Raw genomic sequence first — 14434 nt, 5'->3', positions numbered from 1 at the left:
GTGCCGGAGGAGATATCGGATTGTTGCCATAGTTGGAACATCTCCCAGGCATTGATACAATTTGACACAATGAACACTCTGACAGGCTGATACATATGGTGGATGTGTGGTAGTGATAGGGCTCCACAACAGATAAATAATAACAAAATAAATAAAAGACAAAAATAATAAAATACAAACAAAAGAGAAAAATATTGGTCGATCAATATTGCCCCTCGGAGTGATACAATCATACACTCATGATTTTCCTGATTGGAGCATGCCCCAAGTAATGCACCTGATAGGCATTGATGAATAAATAAAGGGCTGAAATGGACGAGCCCTGTTAGTTGCCATTAGCAACCAGTAATAGAACAGCCCACGTAACATCTCACTGCACCCTGATAATTTTAACAATGGGTTTTCTTGTTGACTGTACATTTTAAATGAACTAAATAAAGATAATATTTTATCATTAGTTAGAGACCCCTAAAGGGATTGTTGGTCCCATAGACCGGTTAGTAATTGCATATTATATCCCGAGGGTCTCTAAAGGGACTTAGAATTATTTTCTAGGAAGCAAAGTGCCACAATCCTATCTTAGGGTGTCACTTTTCAAACCAGTGACTGGGTGCAGCGCTGACATGTTTCCCACTGTGACCAGTTATTGTCTGCAGAGGCACATATGACCCCCATCAAACTGGGGACCAAAGGAGCTGCAGCAGGATGCAGGTAAGTGTGCTTCCCTCCACAGGTCCGTCAAGTTGGGTGTCTGGCAGAAAGACCCCAAAGATGGGCAACCACTTTAATCCTTTTAATTCTACAAAGAGACATGCTATTACATCTTAACTGTGGTCACCTGACTACAACAGGACATCCTGGTGAGATCTGTGCCCGAACAACCACTGGAGGAGCTTGGCTCCCAATGCGGTGGCCAGAAGCTGGATTTACACGCAGCATGTAAATGCGCATTTACTATAATATTGAATCTCACAGCCAAGAATTTGGACAGGAAGTAAGTTACATGTAACCATATATGTTTTTTTGCAGTTGCTGGTCAATTTTAGACCCACAGTAGGAAAGTCAGTATGTAACATGAAAGGCCATTTAATTTGATATCCTTTTAATATGTCTGATTACAGATAGTGTTCATAATTCTATAGAGGTGAGAACTTGTTTATTGCAACTTGCAAGTTATGTTCTATCTAAACCATATCCTTTTTAAATGAAGTGTCGCTGATCTTTAGAAAGATCTTTAGTTGGCTTATTAGCTATTTTCAGGATAGTGATGTGCATTAGCAGCTCTCTCCTTTCACTTTAGTATACTGAAAATAGCCACTGACTTGGCAAATTTCTATAGTTCTTTTGAACTGAATAGAGAGAGTGCAATGGGGCATTGTTCTGGCAATCAGTCCCACTGGAGTCGGTCCCACTTCATATTGTTGGGATATGCCATAAATGTCCTTTAAGGCCTCTTGCACAGCCTCACAGTATAATCCCAAATCACTTAAACTTCAGGGATATCAATCTGTCCAGCAAGGAAGCATAAACCATTGTGAATCAGTTTACATGTTTTTGGTGCTAATAAAAGTAACAACAGGTGCACTGGAGAAGCAACAGCAAGACAGCCCCCAAATAGGGAATAGTTATACAGGTGGAGTTCACAGGAAGTTACCCTCTCCTTATCCTTCCTGATTATTTGCCAGTTTTGCATTTTGCTAGTGTCCTTGTCACATCAGCATTGCCAAAACCCTCCGAAATTACCTCCAATAGTCTACTAATCTGCATGTTTCAGACCAAACCAAACAGACTCCATGAGGGCCCCATGTCCTATAGTGATAGGTGTGTTCACAGCCCGGCACTGTGCAGCCTAATAGGCGTTCTCCAGAAAACAGAAATGGCAAGCCTGCCATTGGCACCCTGTTCTCAGATGAGAACTGGTTCACACTGAGCACATAATGAGGCGTGAAAGAGTCTGGAGAGGACGTGGTGTACATTTTGCTGCCTACAACATTATACCGGTTTGGTAGCGAGTCAGAGATGGTCTGGGGAGGCATATACTTGGAGGGTCACACAAATTTCTCTATATATATATATATATATATATATATATATATACACTGCGTGCAGAATTATTAGGCAAATGAGTATTTTGACCACATCATCCTCTTTATGCATGTTGTCTTACTCCAAGCTGTATAGGCTCGAAAGCCTACTACCAATTAAGCATATTAGGTGATGTGCATCTCTGTAATGAGAAGGGGTGTGGTCTAATGACATCAACACCCTATAGTAGGTGTGCATAATTATTAGTAATTATTATTACTTCCTTTCCTTTGGCAAAATGGGTCAAAAGAAGGACTTGACAGGCTCAGAAAAGTCAAAAATAGTGAGATATCTTGCAGAGGGATGCAGCACTCTTAAAATTGCAAAGCTTCTGAAGCGTGATCATCGAACAATCAAGCGTTTCATTCAAAATAGTCAACAGGGTCGCAAGAAGCGTGTGGAAAAACCAAGGCGCAAAATAACTGCCCATGAACTGAGAAAAGTCAAGCGTGCAGCTGCCAAGATGCCACTTGCCACCAGTTTGCAACATCACTGGAGTGCCCAAAAGCACAAGGTGTGCAATACTCAGAGACATGGCCAAGGTAAGAAAGGCTGAAAGACGACCACCACTGAACAAGACACACAAGCTGAAACGTCAAGACTGGGCCAAAAAATATCTCAAGACTGATTTTTCTAAGGTTTTATGGACTGATGAAATGAGAGTGAGTCTTGATGGGCCAGATGGATGGGCCCGTGGCTGGATTGGTAAAGGGCAGAGAGCTCCAGTCCGACTCAGACGCCAGCAAGGTGGAGGTGGAGTACTGGTTTGGGCTGGTATCATCAAAGATGAGCTTGTGGGGCCTTTTCGGGTAGAGGATGGAGTCAAGCTCAACTCCCAGTCCTACTGCAAGTTTCTGGAAGACACCTTCTTCAAGCAGTGGTACAGGAAGAAGTCTGCATCCTTCAAGAAAAACATGACACGCGTCCAAGTACTCCACAGCGTGGCTGGCAAAAAAGGGTATAAAAAAAGAAAATCTAATGACATGGCCTCCTTGTTCACCTGATCTGAACCCCATTGAGAACCTGTGGTCCATCATCAAATGTGAGATTTACAAGGAGGGAAAACAGTACACCTCTCTGAACAGTGTCTGGGAGGCTGTGGTTGCTGCTGCACGCAATGTTGATGGTGAACAGATCAAAACACTGACAGAATCCATGGATGGCAGGCTTTTGAGTGTCCTTGCAAAGAAAGGTGGCTATATTGGTCACTGATTTGTTTTTGTTTTGTTTTTGAATGTCAGAAATGTATATTTGTGAATGTTGAGATGTTATATTGGTTTCACTGGTAAAAATAAATAATTGAAATGGGTATATATTTGTTTTTTAAGTTGCCTAATAATTATGCACAGTCACCTGCACACACAGATATCCCCCTAAAATAGCTAAAACTAAAAACAAACTAAAAACTACTTCCAAAAATATTCAGCTTTGATATTAATGAGTTTTTTGGGTTCATTGAGAACATGGTTGTTGTTTAATAATAAAATTAATCCTCAAAAATACAACTTGCCTAATAATTCTGCACTCCCTGTATAAATATATATTAATATATATATATATTTGCACTATTGGGGGGGGGGGGATTATATATATTACCACTACTGTGCGGCACTATACTAAAGGGGGCACTGCGGGAGAGCAGTTAGATTGTGAGCTACATTGGAGACAGCAACCAATGATAATCTCCATAGAGAGCTGCAGAATATGTCAGCGCTCTATAAATGAGTAAAATAAATTACTAAAGATGTTCAACTTGAATCTTTTCATCATCCAGACCCAATGTCTGATTTAACTGTTCCCTTAATGTTTTGAGCAGTGTATGTTTAGAGTAAGTGGTCACCTCTACAATTACTGGGGATCCTGTTCCCAACCATACTATCTCTTTGAGCCTATTCACACTGGTGCTTGGTGACCGTCCCTTCCCCTTTTTGCCTGTGTCTGTCACAACAGCTGCAGGTTGGAGATCACTGTTCTATAACAGACATGTAATAAAAAAACTGCATATTCTCACTCGATACGTGCTCAGTGAATTTTACTAGGCAGGTGCATACAGGGTATTATAGCAATCCGAATAATGGTTTATTAACCAATTAGAAAAACATAGAAAGATTCAGAAGACAGTTTATTTTAACCTAATCATTCAATATCCAAGACTGACACATCTCTGCATAGCAAAAACTCAAAACCGTTCACTGCAATTTAAAACCTTCCATTACATGTACTTCAATTTTCCCATCAGGAGGGTGACGGTAGATCAGCGGAGATTAGTGGGTAAAGTACTGACGGAATAAATCTGTGCATTACCTATGAATGTTCCCAGATATTCCTAGAAGTAGTTTTAAGATTATGGCAAAAAAGCAAAAATAGCTATGTTACTGCTTATGCTGCATGAGTAGATCAAAGTGTGGTCAAAGTGATGATACTGGCAATCCAAAATGCAGGGTTGGGGAGTCAAAGTATGCATTTTTGGGAGGAGTTGGTAGAAATATAGGGGGATATTTATCAAACTGGTGTAAGGTAGAACTGGCTTAGTTGCCCATAGCAACCAATCAGATTCCACCTTTCATTTTCCAAAGGAGCTGTCCAAAATGAAAGGAGGAATCTGATTGGCTGCTATGGGCAACTAAGCCAGCTCTACTTTACACCAGTTTGATAAATCTCCCCCATAGTGTAATTCTGCAGACTGGTAGCATGGACGCATTTAGAATAAAGCTGATTGGGAATTTGTGCTGACGCAATGTAAAACATTTTTTTTCTGCTGTGCACTTAATTAAAGGGGTTGGCTCACTTCAGTAAATAGCATTTATTATGTAGAGAAAGTTAAAACAAACCGCTTACTAATGTATTGTTATTATCCGTATTGCTTCCTTTGCTGGCTGGATTCATTTTACCACCCTGTAATACACTGCTGGTAACCAGAGGTTACAACCACCCTGCAAGCCAGCAGTGGTGGTCGTGCTTGTACACTAGAGGAAAAGGAACCAGCCTCACTGGTGGCCAGGACCACGGGAGCACACACAGGCACGCATGTGCAGCAGCTCCCATCATGGCAACCTCGTATCTGCGTATCTGGATATGAGCAGTGTTTAGTGTGATGGAAAAATGAATCAAGCCAGCAAAGGAAGCAATATGGATAATAACAATACATAACATTAGTATGCGCCTCGTATTAACTTTCTCTACATGATTAATTATATTTGCTGAAGTAAGACAACCCCTTAAAGGGAATCTGTCACCTGGTTTGAGCATATTAAGGTGTTACTACTCATGCCCACTAACGAGCTTTGGTTGGGAGAACACCACACTGGAATGACAGCAAGAAGTGCACAGAGACAGATCGTCTGAATAGAGGAATGGCCGGTAGTGATCCATTCTGTACTGCAAGTGAAATTGGAACTCACATCCCTTGCCTAGGGTGGCAAACAGTTGGATATGAGTCAGACATCCAGCTACAGGTGTTCTATTAACCTCATGCCACCTATCTCAACAACTATCATGTTGCACAGCAAGACAGCAATGGAGGCTGGAATGGAAATCTATCCTGTTCAGCAATGAGTCCTGCTTTTGTCTTGGTTGCAATGATAGTTGGAGATTGGCCTAGAGGCCATTTGAGCAATGTCATGAAGTGGCCATTACAAGGGAACGCCCCACCGTTCCTACTCCCAGGTTTATGGTGTGGAATGGCATAATGTAAGGCAGCCAGACCCCTCTAGCCTTTGCTTCATTTACACTAACATTTAAGCGTTACATTGATTTGGTCATGGAACCAGTGGTGCAGTCATTTCTCTAAAGTGTCCCGGGAGCCATTTTTCAATAGGACAACGCCAGGCCACATGTTGCTCGTGCTACTGTGAGCAGCCTGTGTGGCCTAAATGTGCTCCAGTGTCTTCTGACTTGTCTCCCATTGAGCACATCTGGAACATCATTGCTCTGCCATTGGAAAGGAAGCTGCCAGCAGCAGATTTTGATGACTTTCATGCCCAATGGTTAAAGGGAATGTGTCATCACAACATGACCTAATGTTTAAATCACGTTTCTATGTTTAATATATTTTTAAAGGCTATGTACACCTTTCGGGGCTATTTTTTTATTACTGCATTGCACTCATTGGCCTTTGTTAAAAATATTAACCCCGTTCTCTGTATGGAAAGTTCCTTTAAGTAAAATGGTGTAATTACTCCACTGATGACTTTACTATGACAGGCAATAAATTATGGAAATTTTTACATCGTGATGTGTGCTCTAAATATCTTTCCTGCTAGGTATAGTTTTCTTTTCTCTTACAACATTAAATACCTGGGAGATGATTTGTTAAGAGTAATTTAACACCACGTTTCTCCTTGATGAGCTTCAAAGACAAAGTAGACAGTATGAGGCGATCTGTCTGGTGCTCACTGTAGTAAATCCTTCAGCAGATGTTGGTGAATCATATCTGAGTAAGTCTTTGGGATATATTTGTTGGGGGCCATGTAATGACTAATGTTATGACAATGGGAGTATATATTACATGCCGGAAAGATGTGTAGATTATAAAGCCCCTGAGGTCGCTATTAGTATGTATTCACATTTTTCCTACGTTGTGACCTCACATGTTCATACTAGATATCAGCCAGGGATGAGCAAGTTCTTCATATGTCTGGAAAACTGCCAGTATAAAGTGCTGACATAACAGACACATTCTGGTTGAGTCAACCTATAAGACTCGTATACAGCAGCTCAAACACTAAATTAAAACCTATGAATTTGTGCATTTAAAATGAAGACTTATCATTATTTCAGTCTGAACTGGATATAGAGAAAATATATCATATACTCCCACAGAAAAAAAAATTGTGAAATTGTTTGATAATTGTCCCTACTTAACATAATCCTGGCATACATCTTGATGTCTGATCCAACTGGGTCCACCAACAGCATTATGTCTGGAGCCTGGCAGATAGTCCTCAGATAGCTTATTTTATGAGTAGAACCAGAGGTGCTTGTTAGCCAGTTACCTTCCCACTCTCATAGATCACATAGATTGGATTTATTTCCAACTGATCCTTTGCTTTCTATATAAGTGGACCCAAAGGTACCTGGCATCTGGTTATCTACTTACCTGTCAAGGATGTACAGAGACATTCAGACGTTCCCACGACAGGTGGCAGAAGATCTGTGAGACTGGCAACACGTGGTTTGATCTGCCATGTTTTCCTTTTGGATCAAATGACGTCTGTGTTATTTCTGGTGCTTGCCACACCTTCTTTCCCCAGGTGTGGCTATTGTGGTCATTTTACCTTCTCTATCGATTTTTGTTTCTCCCAGTATGCTATGCGGTTTATAGCTTCTGTTGAACTTGTGGTTAGCTTGTGTTTGGTTCTCGGCTGAGTTCCTGGTGCTACCAAAGCTTCATTGAAGAGAAGTCTTTTCTTTCCCTTTTTGTATTTTGTTTATATATACAGTACAGACCAAAAGTTTGGACACACCTTCTCATTCAAAGAGTTTTCTTTATTTTCATGACTATGAAGGCATCAAAACTATGAATTAACACATGTGGAATTATATACATACCAAACAAGTGTGAAACAACTGAAAATATGTCATATTCTAGGTTCTTCAAAGTAGCCACCTTTGGCTTTGATTACTGCTTTGCACACTCTTGGCATTCTCTTGATGAGCTTCAAGAGGTAGTCCCCTGAAATGGTTTTCACTTCACAGGTGTGCCCTGTCAGGTTTAATAAGTGGGATTTTTTGCCTTATAAATGGGGTTGGGACCATCAGTTGCGTTGAGGAGAAGTCAGGTGGATACACAGCTCATAGTCCTACTGAATAGACTGTTAGAATTTGTATTATGGCAAGAAAAAAGCAGCTAAGTAAAGAAAAACGATTGGCCATCATTACTTGAAGAAATGAAGGTCAGTCAGTCAGCCGAAAAATCAGGAAAACTTTGAAAGTAAGGACTATTTGACCATGAAGGAGAATGATGGGGTGCTGCGCCAGATGAACTGGCCTCCACAGTCACCGGACCTGAACCCAATCAAGATGGTTTGGGGTGAGCTGGACCGCAGAGTTAAGGCAAAAGGGCCAACAAGTGCTAAGCATCTCTGGGAACTCCTTCAAGACTGTTGGTAGACCATTTCAGGGGACTACCTCTTGAAGCTCATCAAGAGAATGCCAAGAGTGTGCAAAGCAGTAATCAAAGCAAAAGGTGGCTACTTTAAAGAACCTAGAATATGACATATTTTCAGTTGTTTCACACTTGTTTGTTATGTATATAATTCCACATGTGTTAATTCATAGTTTTGATGCCTTCATAGTCATGAAAATAAAGAAAACTCTTTGAATGAGAAGGTGTGTCCAAACTTTTTGTCTGTACTGTATGTGTGTGTTGCCTTTCCCAGTTGTTTGTCATTAGGCCTTAGGGAGACTCCTGTTCATCCTTCCCTTTGGAGGAACAGGTAGTCTCAGTCCTGACATTAGTTCTAAGGTCCTATAGGGTGAGATAGGATTCTAGGTATCCAGTGTATGAATTTGCCTACCTTTGGGGCCTGTTTTTACTAGTAGTCTGTTAGGACTGGGCTTAGGGTTTTCTCTAGGAGGTGTCGATTTTCCTTCCCTAGTTTCCAGGCCTTATTCCAGTATCCCCTTTTCCCTCCTATGCTCGGTGTGGTGTTTTCCTCCCACACACGAGTGTGACATTATAAACTGCCCAAACTGTCATTTTTGCTTGTTTCAGTACAGCCATGGATCCTATTGCTGCACTGGCCAGACAGCTGCAGGGGCTATCTTTGGAGGTAGCTGACATCCGCACGACCGTCTTGCAGTTTAAGAGACCACTGGCTGCTGGTCCTAGTGGTGGTGGTGGTGGTGGTTACCAGGCCTGTCTCAAGACTAAAATTGCCCTCCCGGACAGATTCTCTGGGGGAAGTGATAATTTCATTTTGTTTAGGGAGGCGTGCAAATTGTATCTTAGGCTACGTCCACACTCATCTGGGGATGTGAATCAGAGAGTTGGTGTGGTTATTTCATTGCTTAAGGGGGACGCTCAGTCATGGGCTTTTTCTCTGCCAACTGGATCGCAGTCTCTCCGGTCGGTGGATGAATTTCTTAAAGCTCCGGGTCTCATCTATGATGACCCGGATCGGACCCACCTGGCCGAGACCAAGCTATGTGGCCTTCGTCAGGGAGAGCGTTCTGCTGAGATCTATTGCTCTGAGTTTAGAAAGTGGGCTACGGATACTGAGTGGAACAATCCGGTTCTCCGTAGTCAGTTTTATCAGGGATTATCAGAGAGGCTGAAGGATGCTTTGGCCTTTCATGAGAATCTTGAGTCCCTGGAAGCCGCTATGTCTCTTGCAGTATGCATTGATAGATGACTGCGAGAGAGATCTAGGAGCCCCCACTCTCAGGATGTACTATCACATAACGTATCGTCTTCCTCTGACACTTTGGGTGGAGATACTCCTGGGTTTATGTCTGGAGACGAACCCATGCAGTTAGGTGGAGCTACTCCTGGATCCACTTTTAAGCATTCTGGTCATGGGGGGAGTGTGTTTTCTCTGCAGACAGGACATTTTATCAATGTATGTCCATGCATTAAGCCTCAAAAAGAAAAAAAAAAGGGACGTTTAATTCCCATCTGACACTTGGAGCGGTGGGAGGAGAGTCAGAAAACATGCATTTGTCTTTGCCTGGTAGTACTCGATTTCTCCTGACTGCTCAGGTGGCACTAGAGTCCAAGACTGTGGGGATTGAGGTGTTTATTGACAGTGGGGCAGGGGTGAACCTGATTGATGCTCAGTTCGTCTGTATGCACGGGTTGTCTCCAAGTGCATTAGAGAAAAACATTTCCTTTTTTGCTATTGATTCTGCACCTCTAACTCAGAAGTGTTTATCTCAGATGGTGCATGACATCTGATTAAGAGTGGGTGACTTTCATCAGGAAGTCATCTCATGTTTTGTGTTGGAGGGTCCCCCTGCTCTGTTGGTTCTGGGTTTACTGTGGTTAAACAGGCACAATCCAAATATCGATTGGCAAGCTAGACAGATTCTGGATTGGGGTGATTATTGTGTTGACAATTGTCTAAATACATCTTTTTCTGCTTCAACGACTTAAACGATACCCTCTTTTATGGCCTAAACGGGTGAAAATGCTTCAAACCCAAACACTGTAGCGGGTCTATAACCAGGGGAGCAATTCCTCTGCATGCGGTCTGCAGACAACGGAAATCCCCAGCAAAAAATGCGTACAATGGAGGATGCATCTTACACAAAATGATACATTGTGCAGATGAAAAAATATACATACACAAATCACTGCAAAAAATGCACCAAAATGATACGCAACTGACAACACTAGCTAATTCCTCAGGCCGATGTTAAAAACTGAGATCTTTGCCAATATCTTCCAGTCAGGAACATATCGGAGCTGTGAGGTAGGATAAAGCTGTGAGCCGCACCCACAACAGACCATGTGACACAGAAGCTACCAGGTGCAAAAGAATGTTACCAACAAAATAAAGTGGCACATTCCATACACCTAAAGACAAAAACTCACTGAAATAAAGTGGCCCTAACGGGTGAAAATGCTTCAAACCCAGACACTGTAGCGTGTCTATAACCGGGGGAGCAATTCCTCGGCATGTGACATATCGGAGCCCCTCATGCACCACGTCACGGTGTCTCAGCACGCATGGGGTCCTACTACTCAACTGCCCGTGCTGTGTGAACAGGGTCTGAAACCAACTCACAGCCAGACTCTCACATGCCTCCATGGTGGTATCACCAATGCATTGTGAGGTAGGATAAAGCTGTGAGCCGCACCCACAACAGACCATGTGACACGGAAGCTACCAGGTGCAAAAGAATGTTACCAGGGGCAGTTGAGGGGTAGGACCCCATGCGTGCTGAGACACCGTGACGTGCTGCATGAGGGGCTCCGATATGCTTTTGACTGGAAGATATTGGCAAAGTTCTCAGCTCTTAACATCGGCCTGAGGAATTAGCTAGTATTGTCAGTTGTGTATCATTTTGGTGCCTTTTTCTGCAGTGAATTGTGTATGTATATTGTTTCATCTGCACAATGTATCATTTTGTGTAAGATGTTCTTGTGGTGCATGCGGTCCGCCCCGGCATCCTCCATTGTACGCATTTTTTACTGTGGATTGCCGTTGTCTGCGGACCGCATGCGGAGGAATTGCTCCCCCAGTTATAGAGACGCTACAGTGTCTGGGTTTGAGGCATTTTCACCCGTTTAGGCCACTTTTTTTCAGTGAGTTTTTGTCTTTGTGTATGGAATGTGCCACTTTATTTTGCTGGTAACATTCTTTTGCACCTGGTAGCTTCTGTGTCACACGGTCTGTTGTGGGTGCAGCTCAAAGCTTTATCCTACTTCACAATGCATTGGTGATACCACTATGGAGGCATGTGAGAGTCTGGCTGTGAGTTGGTTTCAGACCCTGTTCACACACCACGGGCAGTTGAGTGATAGGACCCCATGCGTGCTGAGACACCGTGACGTGGTGCATGAGGGGCTCCGATATGTTCCTGACTGGAAGATATTGGCAAAGTTCTCAGCTTTTAACATCGGCCTGAGGAATTAGCTAGTATTGTCAGTTGCGTATCATTTTGGTGCATTTTTTGCAGTGATTACCCTCTTTTATATCTGATTTTACCGATGTATTTTCTGAAAGTGGTTGCCAGGATTTACTTCCGGATAAGGAATATGATTGTTCTATCAACCTTATTCCTGGAGCTAAGTTGCCCAAATCTAGGTTGTATAACCTTTCTGAACCTGAAAGACTGGCCATGAGAGAGTATATTACAGAGAGTTTGGCTAAAGGAGACATAAAACCTTCCAAATCTCCAGTGGCGGCAGGGTTTTTCTTTGTTAAATAAAAGGACAGAACTCTTAGACCATGTCTGGATTTCCTTGAGCTCAATCGGATTACTGTCCGTGATCCTTACCCCCTTCCTTTGATTCCTGATTTGTTTAATTAGATTGTTGATGCCAAGGTGTTCTCCAAGTTGGATTTAAGGGGGGGGGGGGCATATAATCTGGTCAGGATCAAGGAAGGGAATGAATGGAAGACTGCTTTTAACCACCTCAGCCCCCCTAGCTTAAACACCCTTAATGACCAGGCCACTTTTTACACTTCTGCACTACACTACTTTCACCGTTTATTGCTCAGTCATGCAACTTACCACCCAAATGAATTTTACCTCCTTTTCTTCTCACTAATAGAGCTTTCATTTGGTGGTATTTCATTGCTGCTGACATTTTTTCTTTTTTTGTTATTAATCGAAACTTAACAAAATTTTTGCAAAAAAATGAAATTTTTCACTTTCAGTTGTATTTTTTTTTTTTTAAAAACGACATCCATATATAAATTTTTCTCTAAATTTGTTGTTCTACATGGCTTTGATAAAAAAAAATTTGGGTAAAAAAAAAAATGGTTTGGGTAAAAGTTGTAGCGTTTACAAACTCTGGTACAAAAATGTGAATTTCCGCTTTTTGAAGCAGCTCTGACTTTCTGAGCACCTGTCATGTTTCCTGAGGTTCTACAATGGCCAGACAATACAAACACCCCACAAATGACCCCATTTCGGAAAGTAGACACCCTAAGGTATTCGCTGATGGGCATAGTGAGTTCATAGAACTTTTTATTTTTGTCACAAGTTAGCGGAAAATTATGATTTTTTTATTATTTTTTTTTTTCCTTACAAAGTCTCATATTCCACTAACTTGTGACAAAAAATAAAAACTTCCATGAACTCACTATGCCCATCACGAAATACCTTGGGGTGTCTTCTTTCCAAAATGGGGTCACTTGTGGGGTAGTTATACTGCCCTGGCATTCTAGGGGCCCTAATTTGTGGTAAGTAGTTTGAAATCAAAATGTGTAAAAAATGACCTGTGAAATCCTAAAGGTGCTCTTTGGAATGTGGGCCCCTTTGCCCACCTAGGCTGCAAAAAAGTGTCACACATCTGGTATCGCCGTACTCAGGAGAAGTTGGGCAATGTGTTTTGGGGTGTCTTTTTACATATACCCATGCTGGGTGAGATAAATATCTCTCTAAAAGACAACTTTTCCCATTTTTTATACAAAGTTGGCATTTGACCGAGATATTTATCTCACCCAGCATGGATATATGTAAAATGACACCCCAAAACACATTGCCCAACTTCTCCAAGGTATTTCGTGATGGGCATAGTGAGTTCATGGAAGTTTTTATTTTTTGTCACAAGTTAGTGGAATATGAGACTTTGTAAGAAAAAAAATTAAAAAAAATCATAATTTTCCGCTAACTTGTGACAAAAAATAAAAAATTCTAGGAACTCGCCATGCCCCTCACGAAATACCTTGGGGTATCTTCTTTCCAAAATGGGGTCACTTGTGGGGTAGTTATACTGCCCTGGCAATTTAGGGGCCCTAATGTGTGGGAAGTAGTTTGAAATCAAAATGTGTAAAAAATGACCTATGAAATCCTAAAGGTGCTCTTTGGAATGTGGGCCCCTTTGCCCACCTAGGCTGCAAAAAAGTGTCACACATCTGGTATCGCCGTACTCAGGAGAAGTTGGGCAATGTGTTTTGGGGTGTCATTTTACATATACCCATGCTGGGTGAGAGAAATATCTCGGCAAAAGACAACTTTTCCAATTTTTTTATACAAAGTTGGCATTTGACCGAGATATTTATCTCACCCAGCATGGGTATATGTAAAATGACACCCCAAAACACATTGCCCAACTTCTCCTGAGTACGGCGATACCAGATGTGTGACACTTTTTTGCAGCCTAGATGCGCAAAGGGGCCCACATTCCTTTTAGGAGGGCATTTTTAGACATTTGGATCAAGGTAATCAATGAGGGGCATGGCGAGTTCATAGAAATTTTATTTTTTTGCCACAAGTTAACGGAAATTGATTTATTTATTTTTTTTCTCACAAAGTCTCCCTTTCTGCTAACTTGGGACAAAAATTTCAATCTTTCATGGACTCAATATGCTCCTCAGTAAATACCTTGGGGTGTCTTCTTTCCAAAATGGGGTCATTTGTGGGGTGTTTGTACTGCCCTGGCATTTGAGGGTCTCCGCAATCATTACATGTAGGGCCAGCATTAGGAGTTTCTGCTATTCTCCTTATATTGAGCATACGGGTAATGAGATATATTTTTTTCCGTTCAGCCTCTGGGCTGAAAGAAAAAATGAACGGCACAGACTTATTCATTCGCATCGATCAATGTGGATGAAAAAATCTCTGCCAAAAAAAAAAGGAGGGGAAAGGCGTCTGCCAGGACATCCATACCCACTTAGCTCGTATGCCCTGGCAAACCCGATTTCTCCATTCACATCAATCGATGTGGATGAAT

This window comes from Bufo bufo, chromosome 1, assembly GCF_905171765.1.
Source record: "Bufo bufo chromosome 1, aBufBuf1.1, whole genome shotgun sequence".
NCBI classification, from domain to species: Eukaryota; Metazoa; Chordata; class Amphibia; order Anura; family Bufonidae; genus Bufo; species Bufo bufo.
The sequence above is the reverse complement of the archived record's forward strand: the minus strand, read 5'-3'. Positions refer to the sequence as shown.